This window comes from Sorex fumeus, unplaced genomic scaffold, assembly GCF_029834395.1.
Source record: "Sorex fumeus unplaced genomic scaffold, SorFum_2.1 ptg000007l, whole genome shotgun sequence".
NCBI classification, from domain to species: Eukaryota; Metazoa; Chordata; class Mammalia; order Eulipotyphla; family Soricidae; genus Sorex; species Sorex fumeus.
In genome coordinates, this window is record NW_026606064.1 from 15,439,436 (window position 1) to 15,466,683 (window position 27,248).

A 27,248-nucleotide genomic window follows, 5' to 3' on the forward strand; every position below is an offset into this window, starting at 1 on the left:
CTCTCAATGAGATTTAGTCAAAATATTTAGCTTTATTGAGAGGAATGACTCTTGATCAAATACTTTGCCAGTCAAGGCTTGAACCAATCTGTTCCATCTGGGAGAGAAGTCACTATTCCCATTGTTTGAATAGGACCAGAAAAGTTAAGGAGCTTGAACAATATCACACAGTCTATGAGCAGATTCCTTGGTTTTATCCACCCTTAGTCTAAACAATGTGAAGGTTGGTCATTATTGGACTGAATACATTACTTGGTTCATTTTAAATAGCTCTCAGAAGTCATAAATGACATTAACGTAGATTCCGTGGGATTAGAGTAGGGGAACAATATAATCAGAGTAAATCACTGATCACTGTCATCCTGTTGTTCATCGATTTCCTCAAGCAGGCACCAGTAACGTCTCCATTCATCCTAGCCCTGAGATTTTAGCAACTGCCACATTGGAGGCTCCTTCAGGGTCAGGGAATGAGACCCATTTTTGTTATTGGGTTTTGGCATATCAAATACGCCACGGGAAGCTTGCCAGACTCTGCTGTGTGGGCAGGATACACTCAGTAGCCTGTTGGGTTCTTCAAGAGTGAGAACTAGACAATAAGAGGTCGCTACCGGGAGCTGGGTTTTATAGTACCTAGGTCTTGGCCGTTGATGGGATAACATGGCACTGGGGCAGTTGGTGGGTGAAATGCCTAGCTGCTGGAAGATGGGGGATCTGGGTGGAGGAACCCAAGCCCCCACCTGAGCAGGCCTGGAGATCTCAGCCCTGGGTCCCACTTGCCTGGGTTCCTCTGCCAGTTCCTTCAGGTGTGAGGCTTGTCTGAACTTGTGGAGAGTTGTCTTAAGCATGGCTGTGGCTGGTTCCAGAGGTCTTCAGCTGCTGGAGATCTGCTCGGGGTGAGGAGGAAAATTCGACCTGCCCCCCTCCAAGGGGCCCCAGTGAGGACAGCCAAGTGTGGGAGCAAGAGTCTCTGCACTGTTCTCTTCTCAGAGTTGGGTTTTATAGACCCTGCGTCTTGACTGTTGATGGTATGACACAGCGTCAGGGGCAGTTGATGGGTGTAACACCTAGCTACTGGAAGATGGGGGATCTGGATGGAGAAGGCCCAGTCTCAATCCGAGCAGGCTTGGAGAGCTCAGAGTAAATATCAGCCCAGTTAACATGTTAAAGAAGTAACTAGAATGCTCATGATGGTTTCATAAAACTTCTAGTGCTTCCAAAAATGCCAACCTGCAATCTACTGAGGGATTTTGAATAATGTTTCTTCTGGCTGAAATGTTTTAGACTAGGATTTCTCAACCATAGGGCAAATGACCTCTTTGTGAACTTCCAGACACTCCCAAGGAGTCATGAGTGAATATCATGTAAATGGAAGATCAATACCACAAGCCTAGAAGGTCAACTGGTAGGATAGGGGCTCACTGGAAGGATAGCACTGTAGTACTGTCCTCCCATTGTTCATTAAGTTGCTTGATCGGGTACCAGTAACATCTCCATTGTTAGAATTGTTATTGTTTTTGAAATAGTAAATACGCCACAGGGGGCTTGCCAGGCTCTGCCGTGCAGGCAGTATACTCTCAGCAGCTTGCCAGACTCTCCGAGAGGGACGGAGGAATCAAATCCAGGTTGGCCGCATGCAAGGGAAATGCCCTACCGGCTGTGCTATCACTCCAGCCACTGAAAGGAAAAGGATTCAAAAAGGTCCCCACTTGTAGAAACTTTGAAGAACAGATATTAGGCTAAGAATTCTTAATCTTTTTCTACTTGTCACCCCTTTTTTTGTCTGAAAAACACTGTTACACGTATATTCCTGGATACACTAGTACGTCAATTGTTATGAATAAAATATGAATTTAACAATAAAAAATAAGAGATATTTATTTTAAAACAACCCCCTTTTCACATCTTACCAACTTGTGATGTGGAGTTTAATAAACTAGTCCCTAGAGAAGATGGCCTGATGACACACTCCGTCTACCTCAGAGTTTGGCTCAAATGTAAAGGAGATTTCTGTATGAAGGAGATCTTGCTTAACCATTGATTTGATAGTAAACCTGATTTTCAAGTTTCTGAAGCTTTTTTTTCTACTTTCTTTTTTCCCTTGCAAGCTGGAGGGATAGCACAGTGGTGGGGCGTTTGCCTTGCACACAGCCAACATGGCCGACCCGAGTTCGATTCCTCTGCCCCTCTCGGAGAGCCCGGCAAGCTACCGAGAGTATCTCGCCCGCATGGCAGAGCCTGGCAAGCTCCCCGTGACGTATTCGATATGCCAGACACAGTAACAACAAAGTCTCCAATGGAGATGTTACTGGGCCTGCTCGAGCAAATCGATGATCAACGGGAGGGCCTTTACTTTTATCTTTTGCTTAGACACAATAGAGTTTTTTTTTAAATTGCTTATCTTATCTTTTATAATGGAAACCAAGAAACAAGTGATTTAATTTGTTGTATTTGCTGCTTTATCCTCTAAGGGAATTTGTGTTTTTGGAATTAAGCACTGAGTGGGTCTAGGTTTAGGAATTGCTACCCTCTGCATCAATGTCAAATGATATTTCTTTTGTATCTTTTTGGGTCACATTTGGCAATGCTGATGGGTTACTCCTGACTTTTCACTCAGGTATTACTCCTGGTGGTGCTTGGTGGATCATATGGGATGCAGGGGATCAAACCCTGTTCAGCTGCATGCAAGGCAAACACCCTACCCACTCTACTATTGCTCCAGCCCCATTTTATATATTTGAGGAGTAGGTGAAGTTTTGATCCAAATTTCTTTTTCTTCCTAGCGCTATAGGCATCTCTAAATTTTCGCCCAGAAGTCACTGATGTGTTTGTGTAAACAGTTATTTAGTAGCAGAGAAAGAGAACCCCCAGGTATGACCTGGAAGAAAGCCTCACTTTTTTTTTTAAAGCGGAAGTATTTATATTTTGTTCAGTCATATGTTTCTCTGAAAGTGCTTTGATAAAATACTATGTATATGTAAATTAATGTAAACATACCATATAACTTAGTATGTGACTTGGAAACACCTTTTGATTTCTTTACCTTTATCATATGTCCCTTACTCCAACAAAATGGGAACTTCCATGTAGTAGATGGAAGGTTATACATGCAAGTAAAATTGATGTTAGATTCATATTTATAAGCTAAGTCATTTTACCTTTGCCATCCTGTGAGTTTCAAACTACCTTTACTCTGCAAAAAAACCCTAAATGGAAGCAAAATGAAGCAATTACGTCCACAAAGGGTATTTTATCTTTGTTTTCTTTAATTTTATTTTTTGTCTTCTTTTAGAAACCTAAATCAATACTTGACCTTTTCATACTCCTCTCAGGATAAAATAGAGTCTGAGATGACTTGAAACTTGAAAGCATTTGCTAAGATTAATTTGTCTTGATAACTATTTGTTTCTTGGGATACTGTGTGTGTGTGTGTGTGTGTGTGTGTGTGTGTGTGTGTGTGTGTGTGTGTGTGTGTGTGTTTCAATTCATGGAATGGAAGAGCACTACCATGAGTAATTTCTGACTGAGAAGTTAAGTAACTTTAAGTAACTCCCGAGCACCACTGATTGTGGGCCCAAACAAAAACTTCAAATAATTTATTAGAGCCCAGGAATTTCTTTAAACTGAAATCAGATAAAAGGTGACCAGTGGCTTAAAACAAGGAGGTAGTGTCTCTAGTATCTTTCTTATCTCAATATGCAGATATCTTGACTTCTGAATTGAACTGTTCGGCCAATGTTTCTTCATCTTTCAGTGACTTTGACTTTTCTTTTTGCATCCCTTTGGGAGATTGGGACTAAGGAATAATCCAAGAAGTTGAGGGAGAAGTCTGGAAGTCTGAGAAGTATGGAAGTGTATCTTATTGTGAAAAAAATATTGTAGGTTGGAATCTGAATGAGGTTCCTGTTTAGAGGAAAAATTAGTTCAAAAGACAGTGTTGTTTACTCTGATTTACCAGTTGCTTTTGTCAGAAAAGAATCACTCCTCAAATTTGCTTTGTTTACTGGGTAGTCAAATAACATCCTAACAATTCCTAGTTGTCCTGGTATTAAAACACTTCCTTATTTAGAAGCAACAGTGATAGTTATAGCACAGTCTTATCATCAAACCTATAATGAATGTGTTTCAAATGAAAAAGAGACCATCAGTATAATGTGTGACTGCTGAATCATGGCACCCCACAGCTTGTAGGCGAGCCTACTTCCTGGATTCTGATGAACCAATCTGACTGTTTAGGAGGACTGGACTAGTTTTCACATGTCATTTTGCAAAAATTATTTCAATTTTCTATATGTAGTACTACTGCTTGCTGAATCCCAGGGAGAAGAACTGAATTTCATGGACTTAAAAGTGTAGAAACCTGAAAGACAAATCTATCCCACTTTTAGAACTTTAATTTAAACTTCAGAATAATTGAAAATATGTGGTGTTAATTCACTTTTTAGAGGATAAAATGCCTTTTATTCTACATTGACATAAGCTCACTGTGATTCTGACTTTTGCGTTTAAATAAATTGTTACTCTATAGAAATAAGTAAATTCACGTGAGTTTGAATTATTATGCACTAAGTTAAGGAGAAATCCTTTTCTTATCAGGGAGAAAGGCGATATTGTATGGTGTGTGCTTTTTTATTCAAATTCTATGCTTTTTAAATTTAATGTGTATCACATTTTTATTTTTTTGAATGGACCTTTAAGGTGAACAAAAGCTTGAGAGTAGCTGCATAATTCAGTGAACGTGCATTTTAAATACGACACATTTAAAGATATCAAATCACTTTTTTTAAAGTTTATTTTTTCAGATTAAAGTAATTTTATCTAAGTAAATTTTAGGAATAATTATTGTATATAGGCATGGTTAATGTATTTTATATATAGTGATGCATATAGATACTTATGCATATAATTTTTTTGTTTCTTAAATATAGAGAACTATTTTTTTACTCTGACATCCAATGATTTTTTTCCCTCACTTTCTTTGAATTTAGAGTAATTTAAGAGTCACTTTGTTTCACTCTTGAATGACAAGTCAATTCTTTTTTTGTTGTTGTCGTTTCCCTAATGGTCTAATAATTTATTTATTTATTTATTTAATTTATTTATTTTCTTTTGGGGTCACGCCCGGCATTCACAGGGGTTATTCCTGGCTTATGCACTCAGGAATTACTCCTGGCAGTGCTCAGGGACCATATGGGATGCTGGGAATCAAACCTGGGTCAGCCACATGCAAGACAAATATCCTACGCGCTGTGCTATTGCTCTAGCCCAAATGACATGTAAATTCAGTGCACTATCACTTCTCATGGATTCCCCATGATGTGAAATATAGATTGGCTTTATAATAGCAAACTGATAAATGCTGTGGGAAAATTATGAGTTTAAGAACCATTCAATTAACAAAATGAGTGTTTTCACTGCTTTTTACAATGCAATTGCACATAGGGAGATTTGAGAAGGTTTGCACTGAAATTAGTAATGGGAGAGAGAGAAAGAAGATTGGACTGAGTTATACAGTGGGGGAATAAGGATGAAAGAAAGAAAGACAGATTTGTTTAGATTAATGAACAGTTCATTCTTAAGTGTTTAAGATACAAGCATAAACTACACCTGAAGAAACTGTTTGACTTTATGGCGTCCTGAACAGTTGGCATTATTCCTCTGCTGTTGAGTTTAAATGATCAGATTCCTGAGAAGTCATGAAAGGAATAATAGATAAGTTTCTGCTTCCTTTGTATAGATATTAAAAGTTACATATGTATCTCATGCATACAGTGAAGTGGGCACCAGTAACATCTCCATTGTGATACTTGTTGTTACTGTTTTTGGCATATCAAATACGTCATCGGTAGCTTTCCAAGCATTGCCAAGCAAGAGAAATACTCTTGGTAGCTTGGTGGGCTCTCCAAGAGGGGCAGAGGAATTGAAATGAGGGCAGCTGCGTGCAAGGCAAACACCCTACCTGCTATGCTATGTATATATTGTATTTATATAATATATAAATATGCATCTAGTACCTATGTTTTCTTTGATTTCTAATATTTACATCTTAGTTTAAAATTTATTGAGCATGAATTTTATCCCTACTTCTATAATGTTATTCCTATTTCTACTACTTCTATAATAAAAAAGCATGGAAATTAAAATATGTTTTATCTATGCATATTCCTTTTTGTAAACTCATTTGAGGATTCAAATTAGAATTATTAAAAATCAGAAGATTGCTTCATTTAATTTTAGTTGACATATTATAGGTGGATGAATACAGATGATTCTGTTCATAATTATCCTATTAATAGAAGATTAGATGAGTTTCATCATAGTTAATTTAGAAAAATGAATCTGTCATATATGTCACCCCATGGAAGCATGTAAATAAAATGTCATGTTATCACATCCTTTAACCACCATGGATATTAAGGGCTACATCAAAATTCTGCAGATAACAAAAATAAAATAATATTCAATATTTGATGTCTAAAAAGAATATAGAGGAATTTATACAGGTTTTATTTTTTATTTATCCAGTTTCTATTTTACTTTTTATAAATTGGCTGGAGTGATAGCACAGGGCTGGAGTGATAGCACAGCGGGTAGGGTGTTCGCCTTACAAGCGGCCAACATGGCCGATCCGAGTTCGATTCCTCCGCCCCTCTCGGAGAGCCCGGCAAGCTACCGAGAGTATTCGATATGCCAGACACAGTAACAACAAAGTCTCCAATGGAGACGTTACTGGGCCCGCTCGAGCAAATTGACTTAAGTTATTCATTTCATATCTTAACAATGTGTCATCAATATTATAGTTTTAACAAGAATTAGCAATCTTTAAATAAAGTTGGACTCAAGCACTGTAATAGCAGAAGTATTTTATTCAAGTTAAAAATAAACTTATATAAAGAGGGTTTTCTTTTACATTTTACAAATGAGCAATATAACAAGAATTCTAGAGTTTTTTTCTAGAAAAAATAATAATATTGAATTCATGTAGAGGATAATAAATGAATTTGATTGTTCATCATGTTTTCAAAATTTTAATTGTCAAAAATAAAATGGAATCTAATTGGAAAAGGCAGTTGGGATGGGATTGTATGGGATTGTATAGAATGGAATGTGTTGGGATAGGATAGGATAGGACAGAAAAAAAGAAATAATTAGAATGTATCACATGTTGGAAGATTTTAATGCTCACACTGCTTTCCATTTTTACGTTACAAAGTGAAGAGAGGGTGGAGATTTTGCACTGCATAATAAATTTATTCTTTTTGTTTGTTTGTTTCTGGGTCACTTCCTGTGATCCTCAGGGGTTATTCCTGACTATGCACTTAGGAGTTACTCCTGGCAGTGCTTGGGAGACCATATGAGATGCCAAAGGATTGAACCCTGCTAGTGAACTGAACTAATGATTCTTGCATGGATTGAACCCATGCAAGGCTATATACCTATCTGCTGTACTATTACTTCAGCACCTGAATTTATTCTTATTGGAATGAGATGACACAAAACCTAAATTTTGGAAAGAATTATACTGAAAAGTATTCTGTCTTACACCTACCCCCTGATTTCTATCACACAATCTAATGAAGTATAATTTTTGTCTTGCATGTTCCTAGTTGACTCATAATATTTAAAGATCTGTTAGAATGAATCTTGTACATTTTAGTGGAAACTAGTTTCAACCAATTCCAATGGAGTACATAGGATAATTATAATATGGAATAGATTTATTATCCAAATGAAGATTGTACAGCAATTAGGGGTATATTTGAGCATGGATTGTGAGTATCCCTCTATTGGTGGTTGTTCTTTTCACTACTCTTGTCCCCCATGTTGAGAACTGAATGAAAAAAATCATCAGAAATAACAGCTGTGGGCTGTCAACATCTCTCACTGACTAGTATAATACATGTGGGCCTTTTCTTTGCAATCCAATCAAAGCAGTATTAAGTTCCATTTTGCTAAAACATTGGAAGTTTGAGTTGCAATTCATTTTGTCTTAGGATTTTAATGTAGATGGAAAAAGGCACTCATATATATAATATAGTTATGTGGTTATATATGCATATGTCAGTCACGGTCCTCCCGTTGTTCATCAATTTGCTTGAGCAGGCCCAGTAACGTCTCCTTCGTGAGACTTGTTGTTACTGTGTTTGGCATATTGAATACGTCACGGGGAGCTTGCCAGGCTCTGCCGTGCGGGCGAGATACTCTCGGTAGCTTGCCGGGCTCTCCGAGAGGGGCGGAGGAATCAAACTCGGGTCGACCATGTTGACTGCGTGCAAGGCAAATGCCCTTCCCGCTGTGCTATTGCTCCAGCCCATATAATATAGTAATATGTGTAAATAATAAGTTACCAAACTAAAACATATTGCCTGCAAAATTTATATATCACTGCGTTGTTTGATTGAGGGAGACAAATTTACTGAAAATTCAGAAAGCAAATTGTAGAAGAAATGGAATTGCATACGCATTTACGTGGTCTCAGAATAAGAATCATATTCTGATGATGATGATGAAGATGTGGTCGATGTTAAAGTATTAACTGTATTGGTAAGTGCAAGAAACATCTGGATCACTAAAAATCACAAAGTAGATGAAGAAACAACTGCTCATTGACTGTTTAGAACCTAATGATATAATGTAGTCATGTGCTAGTGTAGTTCCGTGCTAATGTGATAATATAATTTATGAGCTATTAGTTGAGAAATATCTGTGAAAGGTAGTTCTTCCCAGGAGTATATATTAAGAAGTCCAGGTACAATGGAATATATTAGTGTCTCTAGTATGATATATGATGTTATATTATAGGTACTTTAAGGTAAAATTCTACCTCTTTCTTGAAACCCCCTCAAAAATTTTGTCAGTTTTCACTGAACTTTATATTTTTAAGCATCTCTTTTACTCAAATGCTATGTGATCCATAGTATTATACTTAATATTAAAACACATTGTCCTGACTTTACAAAAAAAATTATTTTTGTTTGTATATCTCAGCTTTTTAATCAGGTTGTAAACTAGCTCTTCTTGAATTTTTCAAATTACATTCCCAGTTCTTGGTATATGCTACATTCAGTACTGCATAAAACCCAAGACCTCACATATGCAAAACAAGTGCTCTACTATTGAGCTACATCCCCTATCCTTGAATTATTTTTTTTTTTATTTTTGATGAAAACTTATGTGCTTTGGGCTTGTTCTTTTTCCCAAGAAAATCTAGATTGGCTAGTTGGCCGGTATTTTCTTTTTTTTTTTGAGATTGTCAAACTGTCTAGAAAAATTTACTAATTTGGTTGATCTTTGTAATATCAAGACAGTTATTATTAGACTGTAAAATTGAAGGTGTGGAACGGCCATGGCCCCAGAGGCACATGGACCTAATTCAGAACCCAGCACCTTCTGGCAGAAATGTGAATGGACTATGCATTAAGCTACAGTACCGTGCTCCCCGGGGAGAGAAGGAGTGTCTGTCTCTTCCACCATACATCCCCCTCCTCCGCTGGCGTGGTGGCTGCCATCTCAGAGCTTATTGGACAGCCACGTATGATCTGGTGGTGACAGGGCAACTGCAGCCTCATGGGATGGGGGGCAGAACAGGCATGTCATTCTTGCCCTGGCGAGACCACGAGTTACCCCTCATGAGCGGCTCTCTGGCACAGCCATGGACCCAGAGGCACACAAACCAATCTCAGAACTATGCAGCTTTTGGCAGAAATCCCTCCAGACTTAATTAGCAAAATGTAAGAAATTCAAAATCCAAAATCCAAGACATCATATGTTCTTCATAACCAGCAATAGAAAACAAATTATTTCATGATGCTTTTTCCAGCAGGTTTGATTGTTGGGGGGAAATTCCAAATAATAATGGTACATCTTTTGTCAAAATAATGAATGTAATCAGAGTAGAGAGAGAGTTAAGTGGAAATCATCTGCCTCACAGGCAAGAGGAGGGGTGGCATGGGGGGTATATTGGGGATTTTGGTGGAGGAAAATAAGCACTGATGAGTGATGGGTGTTTGGCCATTGTATGACCGAGACTTAAACCTGAAAGCTTTGTAACTGTTCTCACTCTGATTCAATAAATACTGTCTGTCACACTGTCCTCCCGTTGTTCATCGAGTTGCTCGAGCGGGCCCAGTAACGGGAGACTTTGTTGTTACTGTGTTTGGCATATTGAGTACGTCACGGGTAGCTTGCCAGGCTCTGCCGTGCGGGCGAGATACTCTCAGTAGCTTGCCGGGCTCTCCGAGAGGGGCGGAGGAATCGAACTCGTGTTGGCCAGGTTGGCTGCGTGCAAGGCAAACGCCCTACCGCTGTTTGAAGGTGTGGAAGCTGAGACATGCATTTGGGGACTTTAATAATCACAATAGTAGTAGTAAATAATAGAAGCAATAGTGATTATTAAGAACACTAATTAAAGTGTGGAGAGACAGTAGAGCTTAAGGCTAAGGTGCATTCCATGCCACCAGGCACCACGAATTATTTACTGGGCATTTCCAGGTCCTCTTATCATGACAAAGAGTTAGGAATAAGTCCTGAACTCCTGTAGTTGTGCTCCAAATTCCATATACCCCCTACCATGAAATAAAATAAAAATAAACTCTAGTTCATTCTCTTAGTGCCATGCACTGATTTAACTCCTTTTCCTAAAGAATTTGATGTATTCCTCGTGACAGCCCTCTATGATATATTACATTATTGCAGGAGAGGAAAATGAGTATTTTCCCCAAGGTTAATACTACTAAGTTAGTCAAGATTTGATGGATTTACAATCCGTTAGGAGTGAAAAAAAATAATGCGTTTTACCCAAAGTGATATATAATGAGCACAATAAGAAAAGAACACAAGTATTAACTCTTTCAGATTGCTCTTTTTTCACTCATTCAGCATTTTTTTTCTTTAATTGGTATAACTATACTCTCAGTGTTTAGAGTATAGCAATAAGAATTCTGTATTTTTGCAGGCCAAAGTACTTCTCCATGCAGTCATGTGCCTACTCCAGTTTGATCAATGATGGGCCATTTGGAGAATGGTGGTTCCCACATTCTTATTGCCTAGTGGAGTAGCTCTCAGTGTCACAGCATTTTCTGCTGGCAGCAGCCTCATGCATTTCATGACCACCAAGTCTCTTAAATAACATCATTTTCCTTCGTTCTTGAGTTAATCACATTTGTTCCTTGTGGTGCCTAAGGGTACCACACTCACTGATAACGTGTTTGCACAATGATGAAGTCATCTAACAAAATATTCCTGCACTTAACATATCACTGTGCTTAAATGGTATGTAAATTTAATCTTGTTCATTGCCACACTAATACTACATCCTGAAAACTGGTTACAAAATGTATTGCTGAGAAAGTTTGGCCATAAATGAGCTCTTTACTATTTTCTGTAGGTTGTAATTAGTAATACTATTTCCATATATCATTCATTTTCGATCACCCTTATATAACCAATGAAAAGGATGTGATCTTTTTTATATGAGCCAAACCCCCATTTTTTTGTATGTTTATTTGGAGGCAAATTTTAGTGGTGCTCAGGGATTAACCCTGGTTTTGTGCTCAAGAATCACTCCTGGCAGACTGGGGGTGGGGGGGTGGGGAGGGAACAGGTCAGTAATATGATATGCCAGGAATTGACCCTGGGTCTGATGCATGCAAGCTAAATTCCCCACCTGCTGTACTATTACTTTATCCCCAAACTCAGCCAACCCCCTGTGCCCACATACACTTTATTTAAGCACTATGGTTTACAAAGTTATTCATGATGATTTGTTACAGGCATTTAATATTCCAACACCTATCTCACAACCACAGTTACCTTTCCTTCTTCATTGTCTACAATTTCCAACCATTCTGCCAGCCTGTCCCTGTGGCAGGCACATAATAATTACTTTTTTATTTGTTTGTTACCCATAAATGGCTAACAGGATGATCAAAAAATACTTAGAAGAAAATTAGTGCAAGTTGTTTTATGTGGATATGTAAGACCTTGTTTGAGGGATTACTAAAATGTTATTACAAGTTAAACTTCTGTGTTAATATTTTTGTAATCTCATCCAATCTGGTGTGCTATTACTGGGTTGTCAATGTTGTAGAGTTTGGAGAAGTTGTGCAGCTGTGAAAGTGGCTCTGTACTTCAGAAAATCCACATTTTCTAACTGGTCTGTCCCACTGGAGTTGAATTTGTGACTGCTGAGTTTACATAGCCTTGAAGGTGGTTTGTGGGCATGAGTGTTGGGAGTACAGAGGAATCAGGGGAGGTAGGCATCCTGAGAAGGCATGGAGATTTCAGCCATAGGGACCCATGTACCTGAGGTTTAAGCAGGGTTAATTCATTGTGAGATCCCGTAGTTCTGAGGTGATGGAGTCCAGCAGAGGCAAGGCAGCTGCTTTTGGAAGTCAGCACATTTTTGCAGTCACTATTTGACTCCTGCCCTTCTCTGCATGCTTTTAGTGTGAATATTAGAGTGTGATGATGAGGTTAAAACTATGCAGTCATATAAAGTGTTTAGGATAGAATCCAATATAAAAAACAAGGTCTCTATGACATATCTAAGTAACGTAATTGTTAGTTTCTTTCTTTCTTTCTTTCTTTCTTTCTTTCTTTCTTTCTTTCTTTCTTTCTCCTTCCCTCCCTTGCTCCCTCCCGCCCGCCCTCCCTCCCTCCCTCCCCTCCTTCCCTCCCTCCTTTCTTCTCTTCTTTCTCTTTTTACTCTTTCTCTTTCATCTCCTTCTCTCTTCTTCCCTCCATCCCTCCCTCCTTTTCTGCCCTTCTCTTCCATCCCTCCCTCCCTCCCTTCCTTCCTTCCTTCCTTCCTTCCTTCCTTCCTTCCTTCCTTCCTTCCTTCCTTCTTCCCTTCTTTCCTTTCTTTCTCTTTTCTTTCTTTATCTCTCCCTATTTCTTTATACAATAAAATTTCAATAAATTTAAAATGTTTCACTAAAAAGTAGACAAGACTAGACAACTAATTAGAATATGCTAAAATGAGCAGCACTTTTTGAACCTTGAGTCCCTTTTTGGGTTTGATTTTTGAACAACTTGTTTTGACAGAGCATCTTCCAGGTTGAAATAAGCCTTTCAAATAAGACCAGTAAAGAGCTGGTCGTCCTGGGGTTCCAGTGAACCTTGAGGAAAAATCTCTGAAGCAGACCCCAGACTAGAATCTATTGAACCTTCAGAAAGGAGAGGAGAGGAGATAACTCTGTTTTCTCAGTCATCTCTCTGGACTGATGCTCAATTGTAACATCAGGCAGTGTACATACTAACGGCTCTTCTCTCCTATACGTAGTGGAACCAACAACTTGTACATTTCTAAATCCTCATGCTGAAACAATATTATCAATGTGCTGTAACTACAGTAGCTTAAAATGCTAAATATCTTTTCATTTTCTTATATGATTCTTTTGCATTGGGGTTGTTCTAAAAGCTGTGAGCCCTAGTCTTGCTGAATAGAGATTCTCTTTTAGGCTTTTACATCATCTAGTCCAATCACCTCATTTTGCAGATCAAGAAACTGAATCTGAGGGAGAAAGTACTTACCCAGAGTCATCTGCTAGTCAGTGATGTCAACACTGGAACAATGGGTAAGTTGTGTGACCTCTTTCAGTTTCTATTTCCTGATCTTTAAAATGGAAACAAAAGATAGGTCTATAAAGTCTCTCTAAAGTTCCTTCTTGTTCTTATTCTAATAATCTACGATGTGCTTTTTAATTTTAGGCTCTTAACTTTCACTCTGATTTCTATTTTCTAACAGTCAAGAAGCTTTTTTTATAGAATGGGGCATTGTATGCCTAAATGACAGTGTTCAAGAACTTTTTAAAAGGCTAAAAATTGGTTAATTTTTTCCCACTAGCTATAGATATATTTGAATAAGGTAGTTTTTTTAGATTACATATTTTAAAAATGCAGTTAATTTTAAATATGGTCAATAAGTTAATGTATAACTTCCAGTGTGTCTTTATTAAACTAAACTTCCAAACAGTTTGTCTTTATAAAATTAAAGTGAATGTCTGCTATTGATTTATATTGTTTTACTTATCACAAAAAAATCACACATAATTGAATAAGAAAACTAGAGGATTAATGCTGTTCTAAATGGAAATGCTCAAGTTGCTTTTAATTCATTTAAAATTTGATTGCTTATAAGCAAAAATTACAAACTTTTTTTCCACACACATCCCATTTCCTTTAACAATTACTAATAGCAACTTCATTATATAATGGTATCTTTAAGAACATTGTCAAGTATATACATATTCATTGTTCCTGTCTGTATAGAATCAGCTTGATTATGACAGTCACAATAGCAGAAGATTCAAGAACTATGACATTTATGACATTTAAAATCCTTGGCTCCACAACATTATCTTTAGGGTATAAGAAGATCAAGACATTTAATATCCATTTATTTATTTATTTTTGTCTGTTCCACTAAAGGATGGAACTATTTCTAAATTCTTTCTGTAAACTACATTACACACCCATTTTTTGGACTAGATATATGTATTTAATTCATTCTTAAAGTACATTTTAAGTGCAGAGAACTCTGAGGTCACAGACTGTTGGCTATTACGGAAAAATTCTTATTTCCTTGGACATACGGATTCTCATACATTCATAATCTAAATGACATTTGTGTGTCTGATGGTTTTTGAAAGGATATTAAAATGATCAAATGAGACAAAGTGCACAAAAATTTAAGCATGGCATTGTTTTTTTTTACTCCAAGTTAAAGTATATACATTTATAGAAAATAGTAAGTGCTATAAAAAGAAATCGAGAGTGTAAGAAACATATACTGTACTTTACTAGTAAAACCATAGCTTAGAGTTTAGAAAGTACCAGGATGAAAATGAAATACTATTGCTATATTATACAGTGCCCATATTTATCATGATTTATATCAAGGACATACCACCCAGCCTACCTAATATCTCGTTGCCAGACATTAAAGTAGCTTACTGTACTTTCTGGTTTTATTATTAAATGTTGAGAAGCATTCTGCTTCTTCTGAATGAGGCTTCTCTTTTATAGACTGCAAAATGGTAAGGGCTTATATGTAACTTCATTAATTAGGGATAAGCATCAACCAAGAAAGAGCTAAGAAGAGGACAAATTGAAATATCAGTCTAGTTACTTCTCTTTCCTTTAACAAGTATTAGATAACACAAATCACAAATCACAAATCATACTGTTATTCGTCGATTGCCTCGAGCAGGCCCCAGTAACGTCTCCTTCATCCTAGCCCTGAGATTATATTCAAGGCTCTTTAGGAGAATGAAACCCATCATTGTTACTGGTATTTGGCATATTGGGTACGCCAAGGGGAGTTTGCCAGACTCTGCCCTGTGGGCAGGCTACATTCGGTAACCTGCCAGTTTGTCCAAAGTAAGAATGAGATAATAAGATGTCATAATAAGATGTCACGCGGCCGCATTTGTGGCCACGCGGTTCCGGGATCTGGTTTTTATAGTCTCTGAGTCTTGGCCGCTGATGGGATTACACGGCGCCAGGGGGCCAGTTGGTGGGTGTGACCCCCGCCTACTGGAATTTGGAGGATCTCCATTAATACAGGTCTGGTGTTTTGGTTTAGTTTATTTTTTTTAATGACTACCCAAAGTTTCCTTGTCATAGGGCCACACGGGACAGTGCTCTGGGCACTGACAGAGCTCAAGGGCCAAGTAGTGCACAGCGGGTAGGGTGTTTGCCTTATACGCGGCCAACCCCAGTTCGATTCCCAGCATCCCATATGATCCCCTGAGCACCGCCAGGAGTAATTCCTGAGTGCAAAACCAGGAGTAACCCCTGTTCATTGCCAGGTGTGACGCAAAAGGCCAAAAAAAAATGCTGAAGATGAATTCGGGGCTTCACACATATACAAGACATGTGTTCTATTACTCCCCACCACCTCCTTGGGCACGCAAGCCAAAGTTTTTATTTTTTTCATTATAAAAATAAAACAGGGGCTGGAGAGATAATATAGAGGGTAGGGCGCTTGCCTTGCACAGGGCTGACCTCGGTTTGATTCCTGAAATCCCATATGGTCTTTCGAGCACCACCAGGAGTGAGCACAGAGTTAGGAGTTAGCCCTGAGTACTACCAGGTGTGACCCCAAAACACAAAAAAAACATGGTAAAAACAAAACAAAACAAAAACTCTTCCAGGGAGTCTCTCTCTCCCCAGTGTAGATACAACCCTTGATAGTCTCTTATGCAGCACTGTAGCACTGTCCTCCCATTGTTCATCGATTTGCTCAAGCGGGCCCAGTAACGTCTCACAACAAATTGTGAGACTTGTTACTGTTTTTTTGGCATACTGAATATATCACGGGGAGCTTGCCAGGCTTTGCCGTGTGGGCAAGATACTCTCAGTAGCTTGCCGGGCTCTCTGAGAGGGGTAGAGGAAACGAACCTGGGTCGACTGCGTACAAGGCAAACACTCTACCCACTGTGCTATTGCTCCAGCCTAGTCTCTGATACAGTGTCCAGAAACTGTTCGTGCGTGTGTATAATTTATGAACACAAGCACACTCTCTCGCCTTGTTTATGCAAAGCTGAGCAAGGGCCAGGGAGATGTCTCAAAAGGCCGAGTACTTCCTTGCAGGCGGGTGCCCTGCATTCAGTCCTTGTACCTCATAGTCTCCGAAGCCAAGTGGGGGGCCCAAATCAAAAAATAAAATGAAACTCTGAACGGGCTATCAATTTACTCTCTCTGAGCTGGTCAAAAGGCACAGATCCACTTTGACAGATCAGCCCATGGCGGGTGAACTTGCAGCTGGGAGACATAATGTGATCTGGGGCTCCCAATGCCAACTGATCTGCAGAGCATCTTTCTGTACCTTTATATTGCCACTATAAGACTGGCAAAAAGAATGCTATGGTGTTAGCCTGTGTGTGTGGTTAGAAGGCATGAAACTCTTATGCTTGTTCTTTTGGGCAGTGCCACTTTATTATAATATATAATCTTGGATTGAGACAGTTCAGGTTGCTGGAGCACACAGGCTTTGCATGCAGGAGCTCCAGATTCAATTCCAGCACCCCCGGGCTCTTGAGTACTGCTGGGAGCAACCCCAGAGCATAGAGCTGGGAGAAGCCCCTAAGTACCACCCAGTGGGGCCCTTAACGCACCCCCATCCAGAAACAAATAAAGTACATTGATATATAGTCCTTGACCTGCCAGTATCATTTTCAGCTACATTTTTTTTTCTTTATGGGTCACACCTGGCATTGCACAGTGGTTACTTATGACTCACATGCTCAGGAATTACTCCTGGTGGTGCTCAGGGATGCTGAGAATCGAACCCAGGTCAGCCGCATACAAGGCAAACGCCCTATGGCTCCAGCCCCTCAGCTACTTATTAGATAACAGATTTTTAAAAACATTTACTTATACAAATAGTTTGGGATATGTGATTTGTTGTCTTGAGTTTCCTTACTTTTATTGTGTATATACATACATATAGTTTAGGTAACTAAGTTTCCTAAAACACATCTGAACAAGAAGAAACTACATGATCTTTATGCCTCTTATTTTCTATTTTAAATTTAATTCAGCATATAGATATTGAGCTCTAGCTTACAACACAGTGGACAAGACAATGGTAGGGCCACCTGATCAAAAAAAAAATAGGTTCTAGGTATTCTGAATTTATCTATGGAAAATGGATGTGTGATAACCAAACACCAGGTATGTTTAGTTTAAAGCACTAGACACACTAGACATGCAATTGATATATTTATAAATATGAAGTAAATAAAAATCAGTTAAGCTGGGAGGGATTTAGGAAGATTTTGTGAAAGGGTATTGGAGCACAGTTACTTGTGCATGGAAATACTTACTTGAGGAAAAGATTTCGTCATATTGTTTGACTGTAAATGGAGAGAAAACACAAAGCAGCAACAAAGGTTCAGTGTAATTCATCCTGCACAGTGTTGAGATTAAAATATTGTTTGTTGGAATTCAGAATATAACTTAATTTGTATGGGATTGTCAGAGGTATAGGAGAGTACTGTCAGTGTTGCCATTTGCTGTTTCTCTAAAAGATTTTTGTTTGCACATTAGATTTGTTTCTCTGTAGAGTAATATATAGTGGAAAAATGTCTTCATTTATATAAATATTACCATTTTTATATGGGATATTTTCATATTTTGCCACTAAATAGGAAGAGAAGAGAAAGAAATGATTAAAATATTTTTACAATATGTTATTTGTAGTTGAAGAGAGAGTACAGGAGGTAGGACACATGACTTGTCTGTGACCAATCTGGCCTCAATCTTTGGCACCCCTGGGCATTGCCAGGAGTGATCCCTATGCACAAAGCCAGGAAGAAGCTCTGAGCCTGCCAAAAAAAATTATAAAGTTAGTATAGGAACTTACTTGCTCATTAGGTGCTCCTTTTTTATCAGTATGACATTCAGATATGATAAGGCTGTTTATTTATCTAATTTACATGCATTTAAGTTCCTTTCCAAATAAATATAGTAATATTTATATTTTCCCACTTTCCATTTCCCTTTGTTGATATTATTGTTGAGGTGACTGGGATCACACCAACTCTTGGTTCTGATGCATATTCTGGGTTGTATACTTTAGTTGTGATATGCACACATTCTAATACTTTAGAATAAAAGTGCTTACATTCCTTTGACTCCAGATCATCAAAGTTTGTGCATGGTGCCGGGGATCTAAATCAGGAGAGCTTCCAGGAGTAAATTTAGTTTGTCTGAGTGGAACAGAGGATCAAGTTCATGGTCTCTTATTTAGCAATCAGGTGTTTTTTTCTGTTTGTTTGTTTTGTTTTTTTGCCATTGAATCATCACTGGGACACATAGTAATTTTGGAGTGTTCTTTGGTCATAAAGCAGAAGAAATTTATATCTTTATATTTTTATATTTTTGCTTCTTTAGTATGCTAGTGCTTAGATAGTAAACATGATTCTGCAATCATTGTTTGATCACTAATTACCTGCCTTGGAAGAACAGGAGTAGGTATTACCTAGTATTGCTATAGTTGTTGCAATCTTGAATTATGTGTAGACAGAAGCAAGGATCACCAAAATGTATTAGCCTTTATTAACCCAACTTCAATTATAGTGACTTAATCAGGGACTGAAATAATTTAAAGAAATAAAGGTTATTAGAAACGCATTATGAAACAGTAGATAGGGTGGCATTCCCTGGAGGAATAAACTACACATTATTCGATTGCTTTAATTGAGACATGAAGAAATATTTGATAGTGTCACTCCATCTCCTTCAATGTTCTCCCTTGGAAGATGTTCTCTTAAGAGAATGGGTGCACCAAGTTAATCTCTTATTATTGCAACTTTGAATTCCTGGTATTTCACTTGAGCAAAGCAAAGTACCACCTGTGCTAAATTTGTTTTACATTTTGATGGATTAGCTAGAATCCTGGAAACTATAGATAGAAGTGATATGAGGAGATCTAACTTTGCAAAAACTTTATATTCCTGATGACAGTTGACCAATCCCTTTTCATTCTTTGCCATTTGAGTTGCCAATGCTTATTCTTCTTATACGTCCCTTTTACCCATCCCAGGGTCCAATTTGGGTGCTAGTTATTTTGATTCCTGTACCATGCTGTCAACTCATGCTTCAGAAGCATAGCTGTTTCACACTAAAAGGAGTTTTGACTATCACTGAACATTCACCCACGTTGTTTAAAACAAACAAAAACTAAGACACTGAAAAGTAATATGGGAGTTGGACATTGAGTGATGGACTGTTTATACAGTGTATAGAGCTGTTTATACTGCTGTTGATTGATAATGATGTATACCTGAAACTTTTATCATGCTCCATTGCTATGGCATGCTACTATTTTTTTTAAAAGAGGAAAGCATGGAGGGTGCATATGAGAAGGGGATGAAAATAAAAGAAATGAATGTGGAAAGAAAACAATATTTATTGGGTTTCCAACATTCAGCAATTATCATTAGGTTCTTTATATATGTTGAGATCCTTAATTAATCTTTACCATGATCTTGGCTAAGTCACCACTGGATCCTCTTTATCAGTGGGTATGTGAAAAAGGACATTGTACTTAGAGGTCACAGATTTGTCCACACAGGGCAGAGCTGAGACAAGAATCTGGAAATTTAATTGCTCTTTCCTAAACTGAAAACAGTTGATGGTAATATGTAAAATAAAAGAGGCATCCTTTCTTTTTCACAAAGTAGTCTGAATAGGCAAAGGCAGATAAGGAGTGGTAACTGAGTGCAATTTACAGATCATCCTCTTCCAACCAGTTTGCTCTGTTCATCCACCTTGATCCTAACATCTGGGCTACTTTATGGTGGTCTTTTACATGAGTCTAACCTGCCATATTCTTTATCAGTGATGTTGTATATAATCATTGATATTTGAGCTTTATATATGTATATTCATGTGCTTAATAGGTAAACATATTTTAATAAATGAAGATTTTTTAAAAAAATTTTCTTCATCTATATCTAGATTTACGTACCACTAGTAAAAGGTGTTCTCAGATGTTCTCATTTGTCCTCTAAGGACAAATTCTCCTAACCTGTTCCTAAGAGATCCCTAAGCACTTAATTATATATCTAGCACTTAAGTACAGACTAGAAATTGTGTTAAGAGCCATAGTAGTCAGGATTCTTTTAACTCTCCTGTGATAACATATCAAATCTGAAATCATTATATGAGTCAGTAACAATAAACTGTCTTTTTTGAGGAGAGAGTTCATTAAGGGTCTAGCTATTGTCCAAGGCTGCTGCCTTCAGCTGGTGTAGGGTAACTGTCTTATGGTGTTTCCTTCTGAAATTGTAACTTTTTTATTGCTGGCTCAGAGGGAAATGAGACCTGGAGGTGCCTTAAGCTTGTCACTTTTTTTTATAGAAGTGACACACTTTGATTCCATGTACAATCCAATTTTCAATAACTATCGGGTCTGACCTCAGTATGAGAGCGGTGATGGGGTGAGCACTTAGAAGTAGAATCTTCTCTTTACCTATGTAAGTAAGATTTAAAAGATCCAGTGAATGCTGTTCATATACCACCTGGGGGAGAATAATACAGATGGCATTAAAAGTTATATCCTTCTGTGAGAGCTACACAGTCATTTGAGGAAAGCAATAATTTCAAGGGAATATTTAGCATTACATTATAGTTTGGCAAGGCCTATAGCTCCTTCAGCCAACATCAACTGTTCTCTTTAGAAAGTTATTTTTTATCTGAAACCATTGACTTGAGATTTTAAACATCCTTATATTTCCCTGCATTCATGCTATCAGCTCTGTTTTCTTAAGTTGAGGTAAAAATATATTTCAGAACAAACTTTGGGGCTTGAAACGTCTTTCCATGAGTCAGTGACCTGTGACAATTTTTTGACAGAATAGAAAAAAAATTTGTTGTCCATTGTGAAAGGCAGAGTAAAGCCTTGCATTCTTGAAACTGTCTTTGTTATATTATTGTTCTTTATAATATCTAAGTTTTTATGACAAGGTCAACTAAGGAGATGGCTTTCTGTGATTAACCATAAAGTAGGAAAGCATATGCAGTTGTAAAGATCTATAAATCAAGGGAAATTAAGAATAAGAGAGAAAAATACACACTACTAAAATTATGCTTGTATGTTTGGGCTTGAGAGCATGAATAGATCCATGGTACTAGTTTGAAGATAGCAATGTTGGAAGAGATTTTGGAACTTTCCTCTTTGTATTTGGTAAAAGCATTTCTGTTAAAAGTTTTCTAGGGGCTGAAGCGATAGTACAGTAGGGAGGGCGTTTGCCTTGCATGTGGCTGACATGGGTTCAATTTCCAACATCCCATATGGTTCCCTGAGCACCACCAGGAGTAATTCCTGAGTGCAAAGCCAGGAGTAACCCCTGTGCACCGCTCAGTGTAGCTCAAAAAGCAAAACAAAACAGAACAAAAAACTGTTCAATGTAAAAACAACTGTTGAAGGACCAAATGAAATCATTGCTCTTAGTTGACCTGTAAGGGAGTGGAAGAATAAAAGTCAACCCCACTTCTTAGAAGTTTTTCTTGTAATAAAAATAGTTTTTATTTTCTGTGGCTTATAATTGGACTGTGACATATCCACTTAAGTGTTTGGACTCATACTGCCCGAAGTTTTCTTCAACCATTGATACATATATCTAGAGGTTCAATTTCTATGATTTTAAATTATATCCAGATGATAGATTTGCTCAATATTTAGGTATAATTTATGGATTTTAGGTAAATATGTTGGAAAAAGGCATTATAAATGATTTTATTATTGTTTGGCTTTGTTTGTTTGTTTGGGGGAGAGGTTTGCAGGCAGTGCTCAGGAGGCCCCAGGACCCTTCCTGGTAATTCTCAACCTGCATAACTTTTTCATCATTGTCATGCTCCAAGGATGTGGTATTACTTGGTCCTTGCAGTTCTGGAAATTTAACCAGTGATCTTGGAGAGCCTTTAGGACTACATCTAGTAGTGCGGTAAAAGCATCATGTTTGTACCTCATGATATTTAGGGGATCATGTGGTTCCAGGTTTCAGAATTGGTCATCTGTATGAAAGACATGCATCTTAAACACAGTACAATTTCTCTGACCTTACTTTTAAGATCTTGAAAGATAAAAAGCAAACTATAGTGATTCTACAACTGACATTAATGATAATAACAATAATCATGAACATTAATTGGACATTCATTATGATCCAAGTACTACTGTAAGTGGTTACAAGGATCTTTTCATTTATGCTGCGTATTTACAAGAGATGAACACTATTATTAATAATATACTTCAAAAGATGTTAAAAATATTTAAATGTCACATGGCTAGAAAGCATCTGACCTATATAAAATAAACCAAGTCTTGGGCCTCAACACAATATTGTGTGTGAATGAATTCTATGGATGAATTCTAAATGTATGGGTATTCCACTAAATCAAAATGTAGCAAAGGGGCCCTCAGCCAATTTTATTTTACCATGGATACAGCTGACCTGGGTTTGTTCCCCAGCACCCCATATGGTCCCCTGAATCCATCAGGAGTGAGAGCAGAGCAGAACCATGAGTAAGTACTGCTGGGTATGACCCCAAACCTCCCCTCTCCATCTCCCCCCAGATACTACTGTCACTGTCACTGTTCTCCCGTTGTTCATCGATTTGCCCCAAATACTACAGTTTCAATAAAGTTTACATTAAGAGTTAAGTACTAAGAATGTGTCTCATCTTTATTTAGAAGGACCCCTCACACCCCCTCCCCCCAAAAACATGATCTAGAACATTGCTTTTAAATCAGGAGTTTTTTGGCTTGTCTTGTTTTTTGGGGGGGTCACATCTGGTGATACTCAGAGGCCACTCCGGCTCTGCACTCAGATATCACACTGTTGTTGCTAGGTTGCCGTGAGGTGGGAGGTGGGACTCAGGGGAGCATATACAGGATGCCGGCAGGTGAACTCAGGTTAGCCATGTGTCAAGTAAGTGACTTATCTTGCGTATTATTTACCTGGCCCCCAATTAGGTGTATGTTGCCTTCTCAACAAGAGACACATTTGACAAAGACTGAAGATGTATTTGGTTGTAGATTGAAACATGTTGAGTAGCCCTGAGTATTGTGCAGACTTAGCCTAACTGTTATCAGTAGCAAAAAGATTGATACTTATCTATAATTTTTGTTAGATGGATTAACTTGGATCGTTGAGAGCTGTCTTAATGAATTAATAGAATTAATAGACTCAGAATTGGTAGACTGAATTCACTTCTGGCTCACCTGTTTGATTTTAGTAGTTCAGGCTAAGTTTTAATTTAGTCACTTAAAAATAGAAAATGATATTACAAATCCTACAATTTTTTTGTGAAAATTACATAAAAGGATGTAAGCAAAGAAATCGACAATATCTCCAGGATTCATAGATGATTGAGAATTTTAGCTGAGAAACTGAGTACATTGGTTCAACCTAATTAGTATTCTCTTTAAGAACCCTCAAAGTATGTTGAACAAGCATTAAGAAGAACGCCTCCTCTAGGTCAGACAGCTTTTATTCTTTTTTTTTTTGGCTTTTTTTTTTTTAGAGGAGGAGGGTGACACCTGGTCTGCACTCAGGAATTACTTCTGGGGGTGGTGGGGGGACCATATGGGATACCAGGATCAAACCTGGGTCGGCCGTGTGCAAGGCAAACGTCATACCCACTGTTCTATTGCTCCAGCCTAATTCTTATTTTCTCTACATTTTTGACTGCATGAGCATGGCTAAATATCTCCAACATCTTATCTATGAGAATGTTAAGTAGTATCCTCCAGGGACATCTCTTCCAAAGATATTAAAAGTTGAAGTGACAGTGTAAGAGCAAAATACTGAGAACATTGTCTGCCACTTGGAAGCAGGCAGTAATTAGTTTTTACTGTTTGTTTACTTAAGACTGTTATATAAGTTATAAAATACAAATTAATTTTCTAAATAACTGAACCTTAACACTTGAAATGTCTTCTCCTTTTTTAATACTAATAATTAGAGGAATGGAAACCACTCTAAAATTATATGTTTTAATTCCTCATTTACAAATGAGCATTAAATATTATAACATTTCAGTGAATTCATTCAAGGTCTTTGTATCACAGTTTTGTTTCTTGTTCTGAAGTATTATGCATTAATTTTTTTAAAAAACTCACTGTGTAATTGGACTTTACTGAATTGATGCTATTGGATTGTTTTATTCTCTTGTCAGCATTTAAAAATATATCTGTTTTCTTCCTATCTAAATATGGACTGTCTTTTGTAATTTCTTTCTTTTAGCAAATAGCTGTTTTCGAACAATTGAGCAATAGTTAATAAATGATCTATGTTTTTTAAAGGTTATTGGCAACCTGAAGAAAACAATGTTTCCTTGGAATTTGTTATTTATCAGTGGGAAACATTGAAAACATAACACTAATTAAATAACCTTCTAGGGTGACTTTAATATCTGCTGTGACTAAACAGTTGTCAGTTGGTATGCTTAGGGCCTGACTCATTTAGCTGAGAATTAAGGAGATCTTTATGGGGAATTGATCATTAAGTGTCAATTTCAGAAGTAAGCATGCATTCCTAAGTTAAAGAGAATGAGCGTGATGAGCAGATGTGACAACATGTAAAAAAATCCTAATTTTGGACGGAGAATGGAATGAGCTAGAGGAAAATTTAAAAGCCCAATATGTCTAGGGACCAGAAGGGTTCTTTATTATAGTTGTTTTCATTTGTTAAAAGAGAAGTTTTATGGTGATACAATTGGACCTAGACAGTTATTCAGGACCAAAATCATACCTGGTCCTCTAAAGTATGTAATAACCTTATCCAATAGATAATGGCAAGACTTTGAAAGTTTAAACTTGTTGCTGATAGAATAGATTTTATGGGAAGAAAATTTGAACAGAAACCCAAGTTTAAAAAACTAATGCAGGGTTGAGGATGTATATCAGTGGTAGAAGACTAACTTTGTGACTGTAGCAGAAGTGAACAATCTCTGATGAATAAAACCCAAAATTTCTCTTGTGAAGAGATTTCTAGACTTATGAACTGGAAAGATTTATTTTGGCTCTTTGGCTTACCTTCTATCTTGTTCTTGGCAACATTCCAGAGGATTATAATTAATGAATAATCAATTAAAAGCAGCAAACTATGCAAATACATAACAATAATAAAAAGGAAAGTGTATTTGCCAAATACTTGAAAATTGTCTGTTATTGCATTTTATCAACAGATTTTCCTAAGAAGGTATTTTTTTTTAAGCTGCATTTTTCTACAAGACTCCAATCGAAGTTGACATACTATGATTTAATGGTGATAAGAAATTTCTGTCTTGAGATTTAATAGGAAATTTTATTTCTCCTGTCATACATATAAAGTTAAAATTCAACGGGAGTGTTTTTCTGATTTGTGTTTTGTGTTATAGTTATGGGAGTGATATAAAAGTTTTGACTCATCAGTTTCCCTTTTTGATGACTAGTGACTTTGTAAAGCATAGCACAGCGGGTAGGGTGTTTGCCTTGCACATGTCCTACATGGCTGACCCAAGTTCGATTCCTCTGCCCCTCTTAGAGAGCCCGGCAAGCTACCGAGAGTAACTCTCCCACATAGCAAAGTCTGGCAAGCTACCCCTGACATATTGGATATGCCAAACACAGTAATAAATCTCAAATCCAAGGACAGTGACAGTAACAGTGACAAATCCTTGGATATTTAAATAATACATTGATCTATATGCAAAATGTATCTTGTGAAATATCATTGTGGATATTAAATATTTATCTCATATAGCCCTGCTACACAAATTTTGACTACTATTTTACAAAAAGTTAGATACTATGTTGTAAACTCTTGTAAACTTATTCATATGTGGTTATTTCTAAAGTATATATCTAAGATTTGCATAATAATTGTTTTTTCATAGGATAATTGGAAGAATTATATGAAATTAAATCATTGGTTTAGCGTATAACATAAAATCTTTAAAAATACACATGATTTAGATATAATGATGTTGTCATGAACTTATCTTGTTTATTATATAGGTATATGTGTTCTTACTTTGATACAAAATTATATTAACATATATAAATATGTGTAGCTATATATACTAATTTTAGTATTGTTTATATAAAAGTATGTGCATAAATACAAAAAAATGATATATAGTCTTCTAGCCACCATTGTCTTAGCTTTTTTAGTTTTGCATTTTGGGGTTATTACTGTCCGGAGAAAGTAGTTAACCAGAAATAGAATGTTAACTCTAATGCTGTGACTTCACATGAATTAAGATCCTAGTTCATTTTTAATGTGTTTTCTCTTGCTTAGTTATTCATTATTTAAACAAATATTTATCAAGTCTCTACTCTGTGCCAGTGACTTGATCCTCTTGCACAGCCTGGTAGAGAACAAACTTAAAAGCAAATAACTGCAACAAAATGGAGAGAAGAGTATGCAATAAATCCTTTTAAAGGATGAACCCATTCTCCCAGATGGCATAGAGTTAATTATTATGTACTTATTTATCTATCATTAAATTAAATAGAGAAAGAATAGAAATTAAATCAAAGAAACTTCAAGAAGCTTTATTTTTTTTTCTGAGTGCTTTTATTCATCCTCTTTCTCATCTACCACCTACAGGCTGAAGACACCCAGATGATTATCAGTAATTGCTATCACTTTCTCTTATACCAGAATCCTATTTTCATCTGACTTTTGCAATCTGTAAATTGATGCTCCACAGATATCACAAATTTATTCTTCTTGAAATAAATTATTATG

General features: G+C 37.1%; 1 protein-coding gene across 8 annotated transcripts in view; it reads left to right on the forward strand.

The window, feature by feature from the left end:
- Positions 1 to 27,248, forward strand: part of LRRC4C (leucine rich repeat containing 4C) — a 1,436,015-nt gene that overhangs the window by 1,281,305 nt on the left and 127,462 nt on the right. For 5 of the 8 annotated variants that reach the window (XM_056132091.1, XM_056132083.1, XM_056132106.1 and 2 more), the window contains one exon: positions 13,496 to 13,574. The exons of the other annotated variants lie outside the window; for them this stretch is intronic. The gene's annotated coding sequence lies outside the window, so the exon portion shown is untranslated. The remainder of the gene's footprint in view (positions 1 to 13,495; positions 13,575 to 27,248) is intronic. 8 annotated transcript variants of the gene reach the window in all.